This window comes from Myotis yumanensis, unplaced genomic scaffold (assembly GCF_028538775.1).
Source record: "Myotis yumanensis isolate MYYU_CA2020_CCGP unplaced genomic scaffold, mMyoYum1.0.hap1 SCAF_18, whole genome shotgun sequence".
Classification (NCBI taxonomy): domain Eukaryota; kingdom Metazoa; phylum Chordata; class Mammalia; order Chiroptera; family Vespertilionidae; genus Myotis; species Myotis yumanensis.
Genome location: NW_027223769.1, coordinates 17,865,812 through 17,889,261, shown reverse-complemented (window position 1 = coordinate 17,889,261; position 23,450 = coordinate 17,865,812). Strand labels below are relative to the sequence as shown.

At 44.0% G+C, this 23,450-nt stretch overlaps 2 pseudogenes; one reads left to right on the top strand and one right to left on the bottom strand.

The window, feature by feature from the left end:
* Window positions 1-21,339, bottom strand: part of LOC138997345 (polycystin-1-like protein 2) — a 63,070-nt pseudogene extending 41,731 nt beyond the window's left edge.
* A 1,214-nt stretch (window positions 21,340-22,553) lies between these two features.
* On the top strand, window positions 22,554-22,901 carry LOC138997344 (large ribosomal subunit protein P1 pseudogene; annotated as a pseudogene).
* The last annotated feature ends 549 nt before the right edge of the window (window positions 22,902-23,450 follow it).

Sequence of the window (23,450 nt, the reverse complement as noted above, 5' to 3'; positions counted from 1 at the left end):
TCGTATGGGTATTCCCTTGTAGGTAATTGAGCCTCTTTCTCTTGCTGCTTTTAAGATTCTCTCTTTGTCTTTTGCTCTTGGCATTTTAATGATGATGTGTCTTGGTGTGGTCCTCTTTGGATTCCTTTTGTTTGGGGTTCTCTGCGCTTCTTGGACCTGTAAGTCCATTTCTTTCACCAGGTGGGGGAAGTTTTCTGCCATTATTTCTTGAAATAGGTTTTCAATATCTTGCTGTCTCTCATCTTCTGGCACTCCAATGACTCTGATATTAGACCGCTTAAAGCTGTCCCAGAGGCTCCTTACACTATCTTCACACTTTCGGATTCTTTTTTCATTTTGCTTTTCCAATTGGGTGTTTTTTGTCGAATCTTTGGTTTGATTATTGTACTCCTCTGGTCTGCTATTGGGTATAATATTCTTTATTTCAGTCCGTGTATGCTTACTTTCTAATTTCTTTATCGTAGCATCGAGGGTCTCATTAGTTTTCGTGAGGCTCTGCACAAATTTATGGCAAGCCCTCAAAATTGCGATTCTTAGCTCCATATCCTCCATTTCTGTCATGTTTTTTTGTCTCCGCATCTTTTATGCTTTCTTGGTGCACCCCCTTGTGGTCTCTGTGCGCAGTCTTGTTCTAGCCAAGCCTTAATTGTTGTAGTTAACACTAGAGGGATTTGACCCCCAGGCCGACTGGCTATAGGAATCAGCTGTATGGAAAACGTCTGCCTTCTGGGGAGGCGCTAATCCAGCCTTTGCCTGAGGCGATCGGCAAATGGCTGTGCGCAGGCTTTGGGCGGGGCGGGATCAGCAGGGCGGGCGGAGGGAGCAGTTATGGCCACGCTCAGTCCCGTTCCCAGAGGCTCTGCTTCTCAGAACCCCGGCAGCCGCTGCAAACCTCGGAGAGAAAGCTGCCCTCAGGTTCCAACGGATGCCGGATAATCCCGCTTCTCCCGTTTGAGTCTGGGTCCCTAGAGACTCGCCCGGATCTGGAGCCCAGAGTCTGAGACTCACTCCCGACAGAAAACGACAACCGCGCCCTCAGCCACCAGCCCGCTTTGCGCGCGCACCTCGGTACCTTTGTATTTTCCACACTGCGCCGCCTCTGAGCCTCGATTTGCTGTTCTCTTTCCTTCTAGTTGTAGAGTCTCTCTTCAGCCAGCCTTCCTGTGGTTCTGGGTGATGTCCGTTCAGTCTTTTAGTTGTATTTTTGAAATGGTTGTTTGCGGCAGCGGTCTCCAGTGTTTACCTACGCCGCCATCTTGGTCTCTCTGTGGTTGACTCTTAAAATATGATATCAACCAACAAATTAGGATTATTTCCGAAAGAAATTCGGCTAGTGTGTTTCTTGTTTGAGTGATGATGATGGTAATGATAAAGATGACGATGATGATGATGATGATGATGATGACGACGACGATGATGATGATGTAAGCCCCTGAGAACAGGAATCCTGACTTTCAGGTTTACTGCTGTCTTTCCCGTACCTGGCAAAGAGTATGCTCTCAATTATATTTGTAGAATGAATAAATACATGAAGGATTATTTTAAGCTTCTCCAGTTACACACAGCCACCATCTTCAGCCTACAAACATACTACACAGACAGGAGTCCCAAGTACTGTATGTAAAGCCTGGTTAGAGTTCCTGTAAGTCACTGCTCTGAATGAGGTTTCAGGTAGTGTGAGGTCATGTGAGGTCATGCTTTCACCTCTACAGGCCTCTATCTAGATCTCAAATTGGACCTGTGCCTTGAGGAAAGATGCTGGCTTGGGTGAGGATGGATTTTAGTTGGGAGGGTCTCTACTGAGAGAAGGCGTGGTATTCAAAATATTTAACACTGAAACTGCATGGGTACGAACCAATTTGAATGGGTGTTCTGATAAAGCAGAATAGATACTGTGACCAATCAGAATGGGTACTGTGACCAATCAGAATAGATTAGATGCTGTTACCAATCACAATGAACACTATGACCAATCAGAATGGATGCTGTGACCAATCAGAATGGACATTGTGACCAATGAGAAACGTTGCTATGACCAATCAGAATGGACACTTTGATTAATCAGAATGGACATGATTAGAATGGCCTCTGTGACCAATCAGAAGAGAAACTGTGACCAATGAGAAAGGACACCAGTCACAACAGCTGCTATGGCTGTAGCAGCATGTGCAGCCGAATATGAGCCCTGACTTGGGACAACATAAGTGGACCAAATTGGTCAATGCCGGCTGCATTGAGATGGGCTCAGGACCAGTTGGTAGCACTCCCAGTCCTATTTAAATACCCCCAGCAAGGAATGTCTTATAAGTTAAATTCTTGAGATAGGACTGTGGGCATACAAAGAAGAACCTTCAGAAAGCTGGAAGCTCTCACTAGCTTAATAGCCTGAGACTTTGAACCATTGATTCTGAACCTTTCCTCCATTTCTTCATCTGTAAAATGGAGATATTAATAGTATACTGGGTGGGCCAGTGTACGTAAAATACTTAGATCAGTTCCTGGCACACATGAGGTGCTAAACAAATGTATAATTAAATAACTGATAAGTGATTGTTGTTAGTATTTATTAAAGCCTGGGAGTTGGATGGATAAATTTGGGGGATATCAAGGTTGCCTTGACCTTGACCTTGACCATTTCTGCAGACTCACCTCCATCGAGCTCCACCTGAATCCACATAGGGTCCTCGAAGACAACCCGGCAGAGAGGGCTGGCTCCTGATTTGGACAGGCCAGAGCACCCAGTCACACTGAGTCTCTTCATCTTGTCTCAAATTGTCACTTGCTTCTGAGCCGTCACATGCCACTCACTAGTTGTGCACTCAGCAAACACAGTGAATTCCCCAGGGGATGTGAATTGATGGATCACTTTGCTGGACAAACTGCCGGAAACAGAAATGTTACCAGTGTTGGGAATATGCAAACACATGCATGCACACATGCGTGCACAGCTGCAGTCACCCACTCCGCACCTTTTCTGCACTGCAAAGATAAACAGGTGAAGAAAAAGATGCTACACAACCAAGCTCTCGGTGCTTGCAAAGGTGACAGTAAGACATCAGGAGCAAGTGAGAGTGGAAGAAATAGCACTGACCAACCAGGGAGTTGCATATTTGGCTACAAGTCAGTTTTCTACCATTTATTCCTTCTGTGGTTCACATAAATCTCCCTTCTGGGTCTTCTTGCTTCATCTGTAAAATACTATGCCCTAGCCTACCTTTCTGAGCCTTCTTCCCCCCATCTGTGAAATGGGGTCAGATTCCAAAAATATCAAAATTATGGGTTTGTTTTGTTTCTCGTTTTCCCAAGGGGACTAAATTAAAAATCTCAAACATCGTCTGCAAAGATGCACATGACCTCCTCTCCTGACTTCTCCCCATCTTCTGTCACACTCCTCTAACTACCTAGTATATGTTCACTGAGACCTCCTTTTCAGTTTCTAGAACATGCCACCTCTTGCTCTTCTCAAGGCCTGAAAGTGCACTGGTCTTGGCTCACACTCCTGTTCCTCTGTTGGTTCTCAGCTTAAACATCACTTCCTCAGGGAGGCCTTCCTTAGGTTCCCTTTCCTGCTGTAGCTTTGCTGCTTCTCCTAAGTGATACTCATGCCTTGTGTGCTTGCTTATTCACTGTCATTCTTCCTTGCTAGGCTGTTAGCAGTGTCAGTCTAGCTCTCTCTTATATACCTGGCACCTAGCACAGAGCCTAGCACATAGTGCTTGAGAAATCATTGACAAATGAGCATATTTGTGAAAAAGCTTAGAAAACAGTAACGTAACCTGATTCTTGGTGCCAGTCAAAATGGAGTAAGCCCACCATAGCCTATTTCCTCCATTGATCACAACTAAATACCTGGACAGAACTAAAAAAGAAACTACCTGAGGACTCAAAAGTAAAAAAAGAAATAGAAATAGCAGGCAGATTGGCATTTATCCCAGGAAGAAGGGAGTTTCCTGTTTTGTGTCTTTTTTAAAAATCTCCTTTATCTGTTGGCTTTGTCCCCAGAGTAGTAGCCTGAGTCATGGAACTGCACAGTGAGTGAATAAAACAAAAACCCCAAAAGAAATCCCCTCTGTTTAGCCAGAGAACCAAGAAAAGGGATCCAGTCAGTGAGCCTGAGAATACAGAGGAAAGACCCGTTTTTGTTTTGTGCTGTTTCTTTTTCATTTTCTTCTCCTGGCCCTGCACCAGGCTCTGCTCTCTCGGAGCTACACAGACCATATGGGATGATGCAAACATCTAAATCCCCATTAAAAAATTCATAGCAGAATAGAGACCACAGAGGAAAAAGTCTGTGAACCTGATGATAGAGCAAGAGAAATCCAATCTGAAGAACAGAGAGGAAAAATATTAAAATTTTAAAATGAACAGAGCATCAGTAATTTGTGTAATAATATAAAAATGGAAACCATGTGTCATTTGAGCACCACTGGGAAGGGAGATTGGTATAGAAAAAATGTATTTGAAGAAATAATAACTGAAAACTTCCCAAATATGGCAAAACACAGAGATTCAAGAAGCCCTGTGAATCCCTAAAAGGGAAAAACAAAACAAAGCACATTAAAACCATATCCAGCCCAAGGTGGTTTGGCTCAGTGGATAGAGCATCAGCCTGCGCACTGAAGGGTCCCAGGTTCGATTCCAGTCAAGAGCACCTGCTAGTGTTGCCGGCTTGATCCCTAGTAGGGGACGTGCAGGAGGCAGCCAATCAATGATTCTCTCTCATCATTGATGTTTCTATCTCTCCCTCTCCCTTCCTCTTTGAAATAAAAAAAGATATATTTTTAAAGAAAAAATAAAACAATACCCACACACATAATAACTAAACTGCTTAAAATAAAAAATCTTAAAATCAGCCTGAACAAAATGACTCACTACATATGGAGAAACTGATGATTTAAATGACTATAGATTTCTTCTTAGAAACCACGGAGGTCAGAAGACAGTGAACAATATCTTTAGAGTGTTGAAAGAAAAGAATTGTCAACACATAATTCTATATCCAGTAAAAATATCTTCCAGGAATTAAAGCAAAATAAAGATATTCTCAGCAGTAAAGAAACTCTCTAAGAATTTGTTGCCAGGAAATTGACTTAAAAGAAATGGTGAAGCCCTAACCTGTTTGGCTCAGTGGATAGAGCATCGGCCTGCGGACTGAAGGGTCCTGGGTTCGATTCCGGTCAGGGGCATGTGCCTTGGTTGCGAGCATATCCCCAGTGGGGGGTGTGTGGGAGGCAGCTGATCGATGTTTCTCTCTCATCGATGTTTCTAACTCTCTATCCCTCTCCCTTCCTCTCTGTAAAAAATTAATAAAATATATATATTTTTTAAAAGGGAATTAATTAGTGGAGATATTTTAATATTGCTATTTGCCCTTTCTCTATAATAGAAGTGTGAGAAATGAAAGGAAATTAGTAAAATGTATATGAAAAGAATATATAAATTTATTAATAAATAAACAGTAACAAAAGGATATAACAACAACAGAGGCATGATATAAAAACAACAAAAACATGATATGAAAACAATAAAAACGATATGGAAACAACAAAAACATAATATAAAAACAACAGTGATGCAAACAGTGACTGATACATTGATTAAACTTATTCTAATATCTCCCTGTACACCACATTAAGAGTGAAAACACTTTCAGAGTGCTTGAATTGGTCATTTATATTGGGAATGAATGGCTCTTCTACCGAGAAGTAAATTTGCAGCAATTCCTGTAGACGCTGTGGGTAAAACAGTACCACCACAACCTCTAATATAATGTATTAAAACTTTATTGTGGGAGCCGCTACAGAGTTTTGAACAGGTTCAAGCCTTGGACTGATGAGAGGGCACAGTCCTCTCATTGCCACGTGCAAGTCCCAGCTTGGAGGGCAGGGCCCTCCCAGCACAATTATAGCCAACAGCTATAGTTGTAAGCTTGAACCTATAGTCCAAACATGTGGCCCCACGTGCCTGAGTGATGTAGGCTTGATAGAGTTCAGGTGCATGTAGTTGAGTAGGATTGAAACCCAGGAGAATGTTGTAAACATCTTGGTCATGCCCTTACTTTGCTCGTGGCATCTGCTATAAAATAAAGACATGGCTGTGGGCATGGTCGCTGTCTCTCAGAGAAGCAGTGTCCCACTGAGACCCAGATTTCATTCTCTTGTCTGTCTTTTTTAAGCCTTTCAGCCGCCCCCACTTAGGTTCACTCTTGGCTGTGCTGGCACAGCACACTTTATAAAGATATGCCTCCACACTCCGAGGGCGGGTTCCTGCCTCAAACCCCGCCCTTACAGGAAACAGCTCTGGGAAACAGCTCGGGGGGAGGGTGCAGCTGTTTCCAAGACAACCCCTGCAGGACTGACTTCCTTCCGGTTGGTCGAAGTTCTGGCCATGATGTTACACCCAGGGTTTTTATATAAGTAGATAATAAAAAAGAAATCCTAATTATACACAACAGTAAGGATGAATCTCAAAAACACACTACTGAACTGAAGTCAGACACAAAACAGAATAAACAGTCCTTTATCAGATTCCATTTATATAAGTTTCAAATACAGGTCACACTATTCAATGATGTTAGAATCCTTGGAGGGTTATAGGGCGGGGGAGGGATTTCTGGGAGACTGATCATGTTTTATTTCTTGATCTAGGTGCTTGTTCATTGTATAAAAATTAATTGTTCCATATCTTTTGGGACACTTTCCTGTACATGTATTATGCTTAAATAAAATGTTTAAAAATTGGTTCAAGACTCTGACATTCACTGATTTGTATATACTGCTTTGATGGTTGATGTTAATGGGATGCAGCTTAAAAAGAAGGTGGAGAAGAAAGCTCACATTTTTGGTCTTTGCTTATAATGTCCAATTGTTAAGAACACCATAATCTGTGTCATGTTATTTATGTTGCTCACAGATTGCCAGCCAGCTTGGTGGATGAGGCCATCTGACCAAATCGGGCAGTGTGACGGAACGGAAAGGGTAGGAAACTGGAAATGAGATCTCCTAGGGCTCCTAAGGTTACCTGTGAAATCTAATGACTCAATTAACCTCTCTGAGCCTCAGTGTCCTTGTCCATAAAATGAGGTGAGAGCTATTCCTGGCTGGGCTGTAAAGTTCAAATGAGGCCATGGCTGAATAAGTATCTGGCATGTAACAGTCTCATATATTGTAGCTTTTTGTATAATAGGATGACATTTATGCACTTAGCCTATTAAATAAAATTAGTATATACTTTCATGCAATATTAATATAATAGTAACAATTACCTGCTTTTTAGAATCAACTCTGTAGCAGTTATTGTCTGTAGTCCCATTTACTCCTTAAAGTTACCCAGTGAGTATTAGTTGACACTGGCAATACTAATAATCACAGAGCTTGTAACTCCGTGGCCTAAAGATTCCTGTGTATCCTTTGTAGTGGATGTGGTGGCGTGTCACCCAGATTCCACCCTTCAAGACCGAGGCCTGCACCCCACCACTCCTGCCCAGCATCCTGGCGTGATAGCGGCTGAGGGCTCACAGCTGAGCCACCTCCAGGAATTCTTAGCCAAAGGGAGCTGCCTGTCCCCAGGTGACATCCCCTCCCCAGGGACATCCTGAATCCAGTGGCTGCACAGTTGTCGGGGGGGGGGGGGGGGGCCTGTGCTGCCACTGCATCTCCCCTTGCCCCATCTTAGTATCCCCCAGGAAACCTGCACCCCAAATCAGAGCCTGTGTCCTGGTGCTTAACCTGCACACGCTCCTAAAACAATGTCTTTATACTGGCAGGTATCAAGGCTCTTCATCACCAGACCCCTTTCCGTTTTCCGTCTTTCATTTTCCCCACATACCCCTGAACTCCCAGTATAGTGAGGTGCTCACAGTTACCCTCCAAATCCATGACTTCCCTTGCTCTACATTCTCTGCTCCTGCCTCCTATTTCTGGTCCCCCACCAAGGACTTTGGCTCTACAGTCCTTTCTGACCTGGCTTTCACAGAGTTCTCTCTTCTGCGCCTCCCAACAGCCTGTGTACATCTCAGTTACTCTAAGGCTTATCCTGACTTGTGAATGATCCATTTCCAGGGACGTCCCCCTCCAGACTTGGCTGTGTGGCTCTGAATAGACTAAGAATAACAGCAATCCCTAGATCTGTCAGTAGGTGGCGCTAAGTTACCTAATGCTAGACTTGGACAAATTTCACCTTATGCAAATTGTTCCATAAGAAACATAATTTCAGAAATGTAGAAAGTTTTCCATAACAGAGAAACAAAACAGCCTCCCATGCAAATGTGCACAAGACATAGGGAGTGCAAGGCGAGAAGGAGCTTCTCAAGGAGCAATTGTTTGACTTTCATTATGCCTTTCCTAATGGAGGCTGGATTCTCCCCATTAGCTCATGTTATTTCTCTACGATGGAAATGGAGCCTCCGTTTTTAAGCAGAAGTAGGAGTCTGTACGAACACAATAAAAGAAAAACACAGTCACGTCTGCACAAAATATGTGACTTAAAATTCATGCAATTTTTCATTGTAAATTGAGTTCTGAGGCTGCTAAGACTGATGAGAAAGCACCAGAAATATATTTCCCAATCTTAATAAAAACAATAGAAGAAGGTGGGTGAGTAGTTTCAAGGTCTAACAAGTCTTTAAAGAAGAGGAAATTTGAGTATTCAGGTGGGGTGATGGCAGAGGATATCACCATCTATTTCTTTTGAAAGAGAAAAAAAAATGATAGTCGCTTTCACTTAGAGCTAATGCCCAAGGAATTGCAAATGTAGAGCATCACTTATTGTTGTTTGACTTAGATTATGAAAAAATTTAATTACACGCAGAATTCAGAGAGTAGTATGACAAACACCCTTGGACTCACCATCCAGAGTTGACAGATATTTGCATTTTGTTCCATTTGCTCCAGTTTTTAACTACTGTTTGTTTATTGCTAGAAGGTCCTTATGTAACTGAAAGACTTAGCAGGGCTACAGACAGTGCATTTTGACTTACGCCAAATTCAAGTTCTATAAAATGTGGGGGTTAGGAGTATGTAATTTAGCATTTGTTGTTTTATTGATGAAATAGGAGCAAATGGAAAGAAAACTACAGAAAATACCATGATATTTGTATTACTTAAACATTTTTTCCCTAAGCATCTTCACGTGTAATTTCTCATTTTACTCCAAGGCAGCCATCAATATAAATGTGACACAACCTTTCTTTATTGAAGTCTTCATTTCCAGTGCCATCACCTCTAATCTCAGAGTGAGCATTCCTTTTTATGTGCTATTTCTGTGACCACCCTTAAAACAAAACAAAACAAAACTGATCCTGGATTCCTTCCTTTCTTTCATGTAGCTGAGCTCCGTTCAAGGCCAGACAGCCCTGGGATGCCACCATAGACAGTCACCTGTTACTATTTGACACAATGTTGGTATTATAGTAGTTGTCCAATAAATGTTTAGAGAGTGAAACAAAAGGTAAATACCTGGACACTTTGAACAGTGTCCAGGTGATCTGTAGGGGCCACTTAGATTTGTGTATTTTTCACGTAAACATTTCCTTTTTTGCTGCTTTATTCACTGTAGCTTTAGAGTAATGGAAAGAGCATAGACTTTATAGCAAAACCAATCTAATCCCCCTCCTGGCTCTGATATTACTATGGGATTTGAAGCTATTTAACTTCACGCACCCTTATTTATCTTTTGGATAGCGCACACATTTTTATATGGGTTTGGAAATAGATATTGTAAGAGGGAGTGTGAATGGACGGTTATATAGTGGGTATGCAATGAAGCAGGAATTCAAATTCAGATTTTTCTGGTTCTACAACCTGTGTTCTTTTTATACCACCCATTTTTATTGTTATCTTGATTTGTTTCTTTTTCTGTCATATATATACACTAGAGGCCTGATGCATGAATTCCTGCACGGTTGGGGGTCCAGCTGGCCCGATGGGGGCTGGGCTGGCAGGGGGGAGGGGCTGCAGGATGTTGGCCGGCTGGCCACACCCCCGATTGGGGTGGGTGGAGCCGATTGGGGAGAGGGCCAGCCAGGGAGAGGGGCTGCAGGAGGTTGGCCAGCCGCAGTAGGCGTCATAGCGACCAGTTGTTCCAGTTATTCTGGTTGTTTCGGCATTCCAGTCTTTGGCTTTTTATATATATAGACATGTATATATATAAAGGCTAATATGCAAAGTGTCCCCTAGGGAGTTCAATCACTCACTATGATGTGCGCTGACCACCAGGGGGTGGCGTGGAATGAAGGAAGACCCCAGCTGGCAGCCAGCAGCTGGGGAAGGAAGGCCTCGACTTGGCCAGCAGCCAGAAGGCCCCAATTGGCCCTGATCACCAGCCAGGCCTAGGGACCCTACCTATGTACAAATTTCATGCACTGGGCCTCTAGTGTATATATATGACAGTGAAGGAAACAGAAACCCAAGGCCAGGGATTGTTTCTGGGTCTGACACATTAGCAGTGCCTGGGATTAGAACCCCAGCCTCGGACACAGTGTGTTTGGCACAATGCCTGAGACCTCAAAGCACTGCTGAATTTGAGACCTGCACTCACTGGAGCAGCTTTGGGCTGTGGACAGGGCTGACCCCCTATTTGCCTCACTGCAACCAGTGCTATTGGGAATGCTGGCACCCATAGGGCCAGAACCTCTAGCTCCCACAGAGAAGAACTGGAGGTATTTGGGGATTCAAAGAGAGGCTTTTGGGCCTCTGTGCTTTCCCAGGGAATCCATGTTGAACTGGGGGTCCCTATAAGGAGCCTCAGAATCCAAAGAGGACCTAGATTTTCTGAAACAGTCTGGGGTACCCTCCTGCTGAGGCATCGGAGCTTACCCAGGCCCAGGTAGGACTTTGAAATACTATGAGTTGGGTTTAGCTACTCTCAGGTTGGGGAGGTAACTGTTTCCTGGAGGATGTTTGTGTGTGTGTGTGTGGGGCCGGGGGGGGGGGGGGAGACTGGGGGGGGGGCAGTGCTCTCAGGCCCAGATACAATGCGCTGTATAATCCACCAGGGACCTCAGAGCCTGAGCTCCCTTCAAGGCTAGACAGTCCTGACTGCGTCACAGCGTTGTGTGGCTTGGGCAACTCCATTGTACCTTTGTGAAAACAAGATAATGATTATCTAGCTCAGCATCATCCAATACAAATAGTAGGAGCCACATATATAATTTTAAATTTTCTAATAGCCACACTGAAAAAAGTAAGAAACAGGTGAAGTTAATTTTAATTTATTTTCTTTAACCCAATACATCCAAAGTACTATCATTTCAATGTGTAATCAATATAAAAATGATTAGTGAGAAAAAAATTGTTAGTGAGATATTTACATTCATTTTGGGCAGATGGGGGAACTCAGTCTTGAAAATCCCATGTGTACTTTACATTTACAGCCCATCTTAACTGAGACCAGCCACATGTCACGTGCTCAGTAGCTCACATGGTGAGTGGCTGTTACATTAGACAGCACAGCTCTAATGAGATTATGTGTGAAGCTGCCCGGCTGGACTATTATGAATATTGTTACTATTACTTTTATAATCCTTACCAATGAAAAGCACTCCCAGGTGAGCATCTTCTTTACCCCATTACCGACTCCTCAGACAGTGACCCTGGGGAGACTCTACACAGCGCCACGCCAAAAGGACGAGCTCTCCATGCCCGTTTGTGTGGCTTCCATAATGAGAAACAGGTGAGCATCCATCTCTCCCATTCCCATATGTGTGCCCCTTGGTGCTATGGCTCTGCTATTTCTTCCATCAACAGGTACAGTCTGTTTCTCTACCTGTTGAATCTGGGCGTGGCCATGAAACTCACTTTGGCCAATGGGTCATTAAAAAATGTGACCCAAGTAGATTTGAAATATGCCTGCACATTGGACCTTGCTCTCACTTGCTGCTAGAAACTCTTCTGCCACCACTCGAGTGAGCCTGAGCTGGCCTATTGGGTGATGAGCAACTCATGCTCCTCGCTGACGATAAGCTGACCACTGGACACATGCCAAATAATAAATACTATTATAAGTTTGGGGATGTTTTGTTATGCAGCAAAAATTGACTTGATAACATCCTGAATCAAGGCTCAGAGATTCCTCTTACCTGGGTGGGTAGTAGGGATCAAAGGTGTGGCCATCCCCCATGATAATGATACAGGACAGGTTTCCAGTGTAGGGAGAGAGGAGCCACATCAGGGAGATGGTGACGTTATCGAAGACGAAACTCTCATTGGACACCGTCAGCTGCAGGCCTGCAGGTGAAAACACAGAGGGCCGTGTGCCATTGCAGAGCAAAACTGCATGTTAAAAACTGACTCCCTTTTATCCACCTGTCCTGCATCTTTAGGTGGGACTTTTATTAAAGTTTTCAAAATTTTAGTTTTACTTTTTATTTTTTTTTTTATTTTTTTTTAAATATATTTTATTGATTTTTTACAGAGAGGAAGGGAGAGGGACAGAGAGTTAGAAACATCGATGAGGGAGAAACATCGACCAGCTGCCTCCTGCACATCTCCCACTGGGGATGTGCCCGCAACCCAGGTACATGCCCTTGACCGGAATCGAACCTGGGACCTTTCAGTCTGCAGGCCGACGCTCTATCCACTGAGCCAAACCGGTTTTGGCTTTAGTTTTACTTTTTAAAGTTCTTTTGAATTTTATTTTTTGTTCGTAGGTAATATATGACCAATAATTTGAAATGTACAACCCCCTCCCACTGCCAAACCTCAGCCTTCCCCCCCCCCCCGCCCCCCCCGCCCCGGTTCTGGTTTCCAGAGGCAACCACTGCTATCAATATCCTGTTTCACCTTCTAGAGATATCCACAACCCATACGTACTTTTCTATTTATACAAATGGTGCATACTATATTCATTAATTGACACCTTAGTATATCTTGGAGATTGTTCTATATAAATTCAGTTAGAGCTGCCCTGTTCTTTTTAATAACTACACAATGTACCATAATTTATTTGCCAGGATTCTATTGATTGTCCAAATGCATTTTATAATGTTTAAAAAGATAAAAGGCTAAGCACCTTTAAGAAAATCTACTTGGCTAAGGTGGCCGATGATTCATTGTAAGCCATTTAATGCACATTAAATTTTACAAAACCTTGAGCTTCAAAAGTTGGCATGGAGGATGGGGTGAAGGGCAGAATTTGCTGGGTCTTCACACAGCTCTGGGCTAATTTGTGCAGCATAATCTTTGTTTCTGAACACAAATGGGAAGAGAAAAGAGGCTGACTGCAAATAAAAAGGACTTTCAGGAGGTCAGATTCTCAGCTACCTGAGGAAAGTTACATGCAACCAGGCCCTTCTGGGCACAGTCAGGGTGGGACGTCTGGATAAAGTTCCCCCTTTCACAAATCAGAACCTGATTGTGATCAGAACACACTTATTCACAAGGGGACAGGATATTTGAAACAAAGTTGGGGCAGAAAATCTGGACCATGTAGTTGCTAAATCCAGCTTGCCTCTTGCTCTGAGCTACACATTTGTCCAAAGACAGCAGCACCGGGCCTGGCAGATCAAAGGGCACTCTGTCCATTAGCAAAACCACCAAATGGAACGTGTTGCCAAAACATGTGGCCTCCTCTTCCCAGAAAATAGAATTTCGACACCTTGCTCACTGTTCTTCTACCCAAGTGTGTTCAGCAGACTACTGTCCCTGGTAGAACGTGTCTTCCATGCCACCCTCCCATTTCTCCTCCATGTGGTCCTTCCTTTTCCTATACCCACTGACCCTGCTCTCCTGGATGGCCCCACGGAACCCCAACATTCACTGACTTATCTTTCCCCTTCAGAGCTCCTTGCATCATTACACACGCCCTCAATAGGAGTAGCTGTTCTGACCAATTAATGTGTTGGAAAATGGCATAATGTGGTTTCACAGCCGTAGGGGACACTGGCGCCCTCATGCACTGTTAGTGGAAATATAAATCGATACAGCGATTTTGAAGGGTAATTGGGCAGTACCTATTAACGTTTAAAGTGTACAGACTCCCCATGGACACAGACAATAGTGTGGTGAAGGCCTGGGGAGGGGGTAGAAGTCGTGTAGAGGGGGTCAATGGGGGGTAAGGGGGGCCTTCTGTAATACTTTTAACAAGAAAGATAAATTTAAAATAAAATAAAATGCAGACCCTGTGACCCAGCATTTCCACTACTAGGGATCACTCCTTTAAAAATAATCTCAGGCACATGTCAAGATATATGCATGAGAATGTACAAGAAAGCACTGCAGAGTGATATGTAACAACAAAAGACCGAAGCAACTTAAATGTTTATCAACAGGCAGGGGAACTGATTAAATACATTTTGACATAATCTTATCCTGGGATATTATGCAGTTATTAAAAGAATAAGCTAGTGACTTGGAGAGATATCCAGTGTGTGTGTGTGTGTGTGTGTATGAAAAAATGAGTTGTAGATTTTTTATGTGATTATATTTTCATTAAAATATTCATATATAAAGTCATACACAACCATTCTATGAATACATTTTTAAAAGCAGGAAAGAATTTATTCTAAATAGTTAATAGTGTTTTTGTTATGGGGAATAGGAGTCTAGAGCTAAAGGGAGGGATTCTTCCTTCTTGATTTATCAACTTTTGTAAATTGTGATAATGTGGGTTATTTTTATGGCTTTCAAGATTTGTATTTTTTAAAAGTGCCTATGTGTACTCAAATGACAGCCTATGGGAAGGGTGGTGGTTGAACGGGATGGCATGTGGGAGAGATCTTTTGGCTCCTTGGATTTGTCTGTTATGTTTATTGGGCCACCTCATGGGGATAAACACACACACATACACTCACACACACAACACATTTTTTAAAAATTTCTGGCTTGTCAGTTTCTTTCTGCAACTGGACCTCAGGTACTTTATCCCCAGGTTAAACCAGGCCACAGGACAGCATTTTGGGTTAGGAAGCCTCTTAGCACACAGTAGATTAACCCCCAGGGGAGCTGCTCTCTCTGCTCTGAGGTGGCTGAGCCTGTAGTGAAAATAAGAAGGGAATTCCCACACCAAGGCAAGCTGGGGACTCACCTTCCCGACACTGGTACTGCACCCAGAGGTAGCTGCCCTGGGTGGGACACAGGTCTCCAGAGAAGGTCCCATTTGCTGCCACCTAGCATGCCTGCAGCCCCTGGCACTGTCCTGGGAAACACCCGAATCCCAGCAGAAGCAGAAACGGTGTGAAGGACATAAAGGGATAGGGTTCAGACAGATGAATAACCTCACGTTCATTCATTCACCCCCCATCCGCTCAACAAATACCAGTTGGTGTCTACTGGAGACCAGGAACTGTGCTAGGTACTGGGGGAGAGAGAAGTAGGGTTCCTATCCCCAAGTAGTTCAAAGTCCATCCCAGTGGTTCTCAAACTGTGGATTGTGCTGGAATTCCCTGGAGGGCTTGTGACTCAATACATGTGGAGGGCAGCTTGAGAATTTTCTTCTAACAAGCTCCCAGGTAATGTTAACACTGCTGGCCCAGGAACCCCACTTTGAGAACCACTGGTCCAGTGGCATCTAGTCAAATGGCCTAAAGCGAATCATTCCCAGGGGGCAAAGGCAGCTCGGAAGCAGATTTAATCTAATTTTGAAAAACAGGTCCTAGAGAAATTCTCCCATGTGAACAAGAGATGCCACCAGAAACATTCGTTTAGCATTATTCACAATACCAAGGATTAAGACCCAACCCATACACTCTTAACAGAGGAAGAGACAAATTCTGGCACATACAATAGATGAAACAGATAAGCTAACACAGCATGTATCAAGATGGATAAGACTTTGAGCAAAAAATAAAATAAAGAAGGAAAAGAGAAAAAAAGCACATCGCAGAATGACATACAATATGATACAATTTTTATAAACACTAAAAACCTGCAAAGCAATATTATATATTGCTTAGGGTTGCATACATAGAAGGCAGAAATACAAAACCACCCATGCGATTAACAAGCGCTGACTTTATGACAGGAGCAGACCAGGGCTTCAACAGGAGTGCCGGCTGTATATCCAATGCTGTGTTTGATTCCTTTGTGAGGGAATTTTAAGCAAATATGATTTGACAATGTTGGGTAGTGGGTCTATGGGAGTTCATTGAAGTATTTTTTATTCTTGTCTATGTATTTCAAGTATTTAAATTTTTTTAAAAATTAAGTTAAAAAAAGAAAGTGATGTTTCTTGCATCCAAGTTGGGTGGGGAGCGAAAGTGAAAGGGTGAGCTATAGCTCCCTTGCTTCCCAGCTCAGTGCTGTGGCAGAGACTGGCTAGTTTTCCCAATGTTGGAGGCTCAAGGTCATATGTGAGGATTAGCGGAGCCTTCCAGAACCTGTTGCTGGGCACAGGACACCAGGGACTGCCCTGAGCTCACAGCCAGAGCTGTGGAGCCCTTGGGCCCTACCTGACACTTCGTCCTTGACGCTGACCCAGCTGCATTCCTCCTCCAGGTCCAAGGGGCTCCCAGCGTCCTGGGTGCAATAATGGCGAGTCTGGCGCCCGTAGAAAGCATCCCGGATCTGAATGACCTCCCCGGAGCCACAGTGCATGGTGGCATCATGGCCCTTGCAGGCCAGACTCTGGCCGACACCTGTACAAAGGTAAGGTGATACATAGGAGGCCTATGGTCATGGGTGGGCAAGTGCCTGGTTGATGGGAAGTGGAAGAGTCTCAGGGGTCAGGACTGTGAGATGCAAGGACCCAGCAGAAGCAGACTCAGCAGGGGTGAGAGTAACTCTGGAGCCAGACTGCCCAAGGGCAGATCCAGCCTAGCCACCCAGTGGCTGTGTGACCTCTGCAAATCACTTAGCTTCTCTGTGCCTCCTTTGTATAGGGGAAGTCTACCCCATACTCCATATGGTCATTAGGAGGATTAAATGAGTTTGTACACTCAGAATATGGGCTATTCAAGTAGCAATTATTATTCTACCTATTTCAAGTACCTTCCTTGAGCCTTATTTGAAAACAATGCCCGGTACATGATAGATGCTAAACAAGCTTTTGTTGAATGAATGAGTGATTTCAATGAGTCTTTATACCAATCCTATGAGCTGAGCTATTATTCTCCCCATTAGGAACATGGGGCTCAGTGGGGTCACTGTGCCAAGAGTCCCACACCAACCCTGCTTCCTGGCACCTGCTCAGTAAACATTTGTTGCAAAAGAATGACCTGGCTCAGGTGTGCACAGCCAGAAAGTGGGAAATGCTGAATTCACATTCAGGCCTGTTTGCCTGGTGGGAAGTCCACAGAGTAGGAGAGACCAAATCTGTGTTCATTTTCTTATGGCTGCTGTAACAAATTGTCACAAATTTATAATATTATAGTTATGAAGGTCAGAAGTCCACAAATGGGTATCACTACACTGATATCAAGGTTCTTTCTTAAGGCTCTAGGGGAGAATCTGTTTCCTGCCTTGTCTAGCTTATACAGGCTGTCAGCATTCCTTGGATTGTGGCCACCTCTTCCATCTCCAAAGCCAGTCTCTCTCTCTCTCTCTCTCTCTCTCTCTCTCTCTCTCTCCATAGGCAAAACTGGTTTAGGTCTCATCTCTGTCACTTCCCAGCTCTCTGGCCTTGGTCAAGGAACATATCCTTTCTGAGTCTCACTTTTTTTTAGCTTTATAATAGGCCTACAATAGAATGGTGGACAGACTTCCATTATGGTGAATAAATGTACATGGAGTGTCTGGCTCAGTGCTGGAACTTTTGCTCGATACTCATTAGTTCTTCATAGTGTGACCTCATGCCACAGCTCCAAGACCCTGGGGCTGACAGAGTCTGAGAGACAGGCTTGAAGTTGGGGTGGCGGAGGGGACAGGGACTTGGGGAGGCTGTGATAGAAAGAGGGAAGTTGCATAATGCACAGACCAGGGAGGGCTTCACAGGAGCTTCTACCTTTTCAGAAGTAGTCAGGCAGGGCAAAGTGCATCTATTTAAAACTAGGTGAGAAGAATGGAGCAGGAGCTCCTGTGAATGTTCAACCCAGGACAGGGCCTGGGAACCAGGGGCTTAGAGCCAGGGAGGGGACTGGACCCAGGAAGCCCAGAAGGTTCTATCAAGCCTGGCTTGTGGGTCAGGGGACCAGGAGGCTCAGCTCTAAGGCCAGGCCCCAATCCCAGTCCCCACCTGGTAGGTAGGACCTGGTATGCAGCTACATCCCACTCTGGCAGGGTCTCTTATATACAGTCCCCAGCATCTACACTGGGAGTCGGGCATGGGTAGCAGCTAGAAAGGGCACAAGAGAAGAACAGTTGGGACCTGGTGGGATGTGGGCATTGGGGGCTCAGACTCAGGCTGGCCAGGGAGCAGGAGTTAAGGGTGAGTGGGCATTTCCCCCTAGATGCAGATATATGAGGAAGAAAGACAGAGAGAGACAAGCAAGACTAATAGGCAGGTAAATGGACAGGGAGAGCAAGGATGTGAGCTAGGGAGATGGAGGGACACTCAGAGAGACTGGGCACATAGACAGAGGCAGGTGGGCATTTAGAGAGAAACAGAGATAGAAACAGAGAGACATGGAGCATCACACAGAGACAAGTGGGCATTTAGAGAGACACTCAGAGAGACAGAGATAGAAGTAGAGAGGCACACAGGAAAACAAGGAAACAGAGACAGGAAGAGACGGGGCAAAGGAAGTAGACTCTACAACAGAGGCTCACCAAACTCGCAGATGAAGGCGAACAGCTGTGCGCAGTTGTCTGAGTCAGCCCACCTGGCAGAAGGGTCTCTCCCGATGTAGCCGCAGGTGTCGGGAACAGGAGAGGCCTGCCCTCCGTGCCAGTGGCTGTAGTTCACATTTGAGGTGTCCAGCCAGGTCCCCGGTCCTGGGAGGGAACACAACCACCAGGACTTTTTCTGATCCTTTTTATGTACAAGGCTTGTCCCAGCTCAGCTCCTTGTGAGCAGTAGGTGCTCAATCAGTGCTGAAGGCCTCTCCCGTGCCAGCAATGGAGCATTTCCTACCCATTATCTTCCAACACTCAAACAAAAGAACTCGACCTAAACACCGGGAACCCAAGTTGGAGAGCCTGTAGAAGTTGGCTTGACTAAATAAATGATGCTTTCAGCTCTATCTAACCATACCCTAAAGAAGAGCACAGAGTGTGCCCTGGGGAGTTAAAAGGTATTTCACATAGAAAGGGGGCCCTTGACAAATAGAAATGGGCACTGCTGAGCTACAGCAGACACAGTTTTCCTTACTTCAGGACTCTTCAGAGCCTTGAACCCAAGGATGTTACATGTGTGTGTGTGTGTGTGTGTGAGAGAGAGAGAGAGAGAGAGAGAGCGCAACAGAGAGAGACAGAGGGAAGGAGGGAGATACAGAGGCATTTCAAGGATACTAGAGATCTAGAAAACACTAGATAGAAAATATTTGCTGTAAAGACTCAATGTATTTATTAATTTTTTAAAATATGTATATTTTTTATTTCAGAGAGGAAGGGAGGTAGGGAGAGAGAGAAACATCAATGAGAGAGAATCATTGATTGGCTGCCTTCTGCACACCCCCTACTGGGGATTGAGTCTGCAACCTGAACATGTGCCCTTACCCAGAATGGAACCAGTGACCTCCTGGTTCATAAGCCAGTGCTCAACCACTGAGCTATGCTGGCTGGGCTATTTATTAATTTTTTAAAGAAAAGAAATCCATACAAATAGTTAAAAATTTTTAAAGAGTAAAAAGAGAATGAAATGAAAGCATCTTCCCTTTCCCAACCTATGAACCACTCCCATTATTGTTGTTTCTTGCGTGTTGTTCCATGTTGCATTTTATCTATGTAGCAGCAACCATGAGTACCTGAATCTATTTACACAAATGCCATCATATTGCTCACAGCACCATCTCTTGCCTCTCAAATAACATTACTTATTGGAAGCTGTTACATATCAGCCTACTCAGATCTACTTTATTTTCTGTAAAGCCATGCAGTATCCCCTGAATATTTTAAACAGACCCGACTCCTTTAAATGCATACGAATGGAAATCCACAAATTGCTGCATCTACAAAGCAAAAAACCATTCAAGAGATATTGGCTGAAGACACATTGTAGAAATTGCATCCCTTTGGCTGTGAGCTTCCTCAAATGAGCTTCCCATCTGCCCCCCTTTTAAAGCATTTTCATCCACTCTGGTATATTTCTCTAGGTACTTAGCACAGACCAAGTTTTTCTTTTCTAAAACCCAGTATCTTCCACAGAGCAGTTTGAGATAACGGGACACTGGCGCAAGACCTCATTGCCCTTCCTTAGATGTGTCTCCTTGAGCAAGGCAGTTCCTCTCTCTGGACTTCATTTTCCTCACCCATAAAATAAGAGTAGCAAAGCCTACCTCATGGGGCCGGTATAAGGATTAAATACGAAGGTTTATGTGTCCATTCTTGGATATGTATGGACACTGGGGGTGGGAGGGATTGGCCAGAATATGGTTCCTTCCCTTAAAGAGCTTATTGTCTATGGGGGAAGACATCTAAATAACTAAAGTCATGTCAAAAGGGTCCTACAGGTACATAGAGAAGGACTCAACTGGTCGTGCTGGGGTTGGAGGAAGGAGCCCTCCCAGAGAAAGGCTAAGTGAGAGTTCCTGGGAGAACCATTAACATGAGACTATCCCATGTGAACTGAACCACGCTAAGCACTTGACCTGCTTCAGTCTCATAGGGAGGAAGACATGTGGAAATGCTTTGAAAATAGCTTAGTAATTATTTCCGGAGGCTCAGTTTTCTCACCTGTAAAATAGAGACAGCAATAATAATTATATTATCAGTTATTGTGAGGATTCAACATGATAATGGACATGATGCACTCAGGATAGTGCTGGACACTATTCTAACAAGAACCAAAGAATTCATAGATATTACGAATATTAAGGTATATGCAAAGCAATGCACGTTTCTGGTGTCAGCTCTGTGCCAGGCACTGTGCATGAATTATTTTATCCACATAACAACCAAAGAGGAGGGTTTGCTTACCATGAGAATGGGACATATTAATTTGTTTTATAGGGCTCTGGGTAGAAAGCAATGGAAGAATTACAGCCACTAGCTCCCATAAAACATAGTTATCACAGCACCTACCTTCTGCGGTTCCATTCTGAGCCGAGTTCCCTGTGAGTCCAATCCACCATTCCCTGTCCTGAGAGATGTGCTTTTGCAGAAACTGCTGGGTGCCTTCGTCGTGAATAAAGACCAAATGGCCTCCTCGTTCCTCACACCAGTTCTGGGCACCATAGAAAGAGCGGCCAAAAGGCACAAATTCATAGCAAGAGTCTCTGAAAGCCACTTGGTTCTTAGGGCAAACGCTGCTCTCCTCTGGCTTAGCAGGAGTGGCCATCAGCCCCAGGAGGACCAAGCCTGCTGCGCTCATCCTTGAACCAGCTGGAGAGTCTGGATGGAGCTGGCTGTCAGTCCTTCATACACTGTTGCCTTCACAGCCATCTGCCATCCATCTTCCTTTTCTCTTTGCATCAAATAATAGCGACCACCGCCTGTTTAAGAAACAATGACTCAGGATGAATGTGTCTGCTGCTTTTTCCCCAGCTCTTTGTTTAATGCCAGTTCTAAATACAATGAATTTGCAGAATGTTCTTCTAGAGAAAGATAAAGCTGCTATCTCACCTGTCTTCTTGTCGTTTGCTCAACTGCTAGCTTCCGATAAAAATTCCTGGCTAGTGGTTTTATGTCGTCACCCTTAAAGGCCAAATGCTTCATTAGAAGCCATCAGCATGTGGGAAGGATGTGATACAAGAAAAATGGCAGGAAAGTTAGAGTTATGGGATTGTAAAAAAAACAGATTGCACTCATATCCAATCTTATTATCTAGAATGGCTGCCGTACCTAAATGATAATCACATTTTCTCCTGCATGGCTTAAATCCTAATGGAGATTCCCCCTCACCCTCTCTGATTCATCCACATTACCACTCATTGTCTGTTAGAGAATAAAAATTTCCTACAACATTAATTTGATGTTATCGTGCAAATAAGATTTAAAAACTTCAAACCTGCCCTGGCCGGTTTGGCTCAGTGGATGGAGCGTCGGCCTGTGGACTAAAGGGTCCCAGGTTCGATTCCGGCTAGGGGCATGTGCCTTGGTTGCAGGCACATCCCCAGTAAAAGGTGTGCAGGAGGCAGCTGATCGATGTTTCTCTCTCATCAATGTTTCTGGCTCTCTGTCCCTCTCCCTTCCTCTCTGTGAAAAATCAATAAAATATATTTAGAAAATAGTAATAAACAAAACAAAAAACTTCAAACCTATCCATCCTCATCCAGTGTTTAAACCCTCCGGTGGGTGTCCATGGTCTGTGGATCAAGTTCAGACTTCTTTGCTTAGTATACAAGGCTCTCCATGAACTGGTAATTGACAATATTCCCAAACATATTCCCCAAAAGGTGGGGAACCAGGCTCTTTTACCCATTGCCAATGGAAGAATAAATTGGTACAACCTCTATTGTGAGCAGTGTTACAATATCTGTCAAAATTTAAGTCCCTCTCCCCAGCTGCTGGTAAGATGCTGGGTTCTTCCTACGAAGCTAAGGCCGAGTTGGGGTGAGGCCCTCACTCCATCCAGCGACTAGCACCATGGCTGGCAGCACTCACCCAGCGCCCACCCACACCAGCTCAGACCTCATCCTGCAAAATGATGAGGTGATGGTCACAGAGGATAAGATCAGTGCCCTCATTAAAGTAGCTGGTGTAAAAGTTGAACCCTTCTGGTCCAGCTTGTTTGCAAAAACTCTATCCAACGTCAACATCAAGAGCCTCATCTGGAATGTAGGGGCTGGCAGACCTGCCCCAGTAGCTGGTGCTGTACCAGCCAATGGTCCTGCCCCCTCCACTGCTGCCCCAGCTGAGGAGAAGAAAGTGGAGGCAAAGAAAGAAGAATCTTTGGAGTCTGATGATGACACGGGCCTTGGTCTTTTTGACTAAACTTCTTCTGTAACGCGTTCAATAGAAAGTTGAACTCTGAAAACAAAATTAAAAAGCACAAGCGCTGTAATGTAGCAATTCCACTTCTAGGAATTTCACCTACAGATAAATTCATACATGTGTGAAATGTACTATGTATAAGATTATTTATTGCAGATTTTTTTAAGAAGGAAAAATTGGAAACAACCTAAATGTCCATTGATAGGAAATTGGTTTATCAAAATGTGGTACATCCTACATACCCATTAAAAAATGAACAAATTCATTGTATACAAATTTGGAAGGATATCTAATATTTTTGTTAATATTAAAAGCAAAGTATGAGACATTGTTGATGGTCTAATGCAGCGGTTCTCAATCTGTGGGTCACGACCCCTTTGGCGGTCGAACGACCCTTTCACAGGGGTCGCCTAAGACCATCCTGCATATCAGATATTTACATTACGATTCATAACAGTAGCAAAATTACAGTTATGAAGTAGCAACGAAAATAATTTTATGGTTGGGGGTCACAACATGAAGAACTGTTTTAAAGGGCCAGAAAGTTGA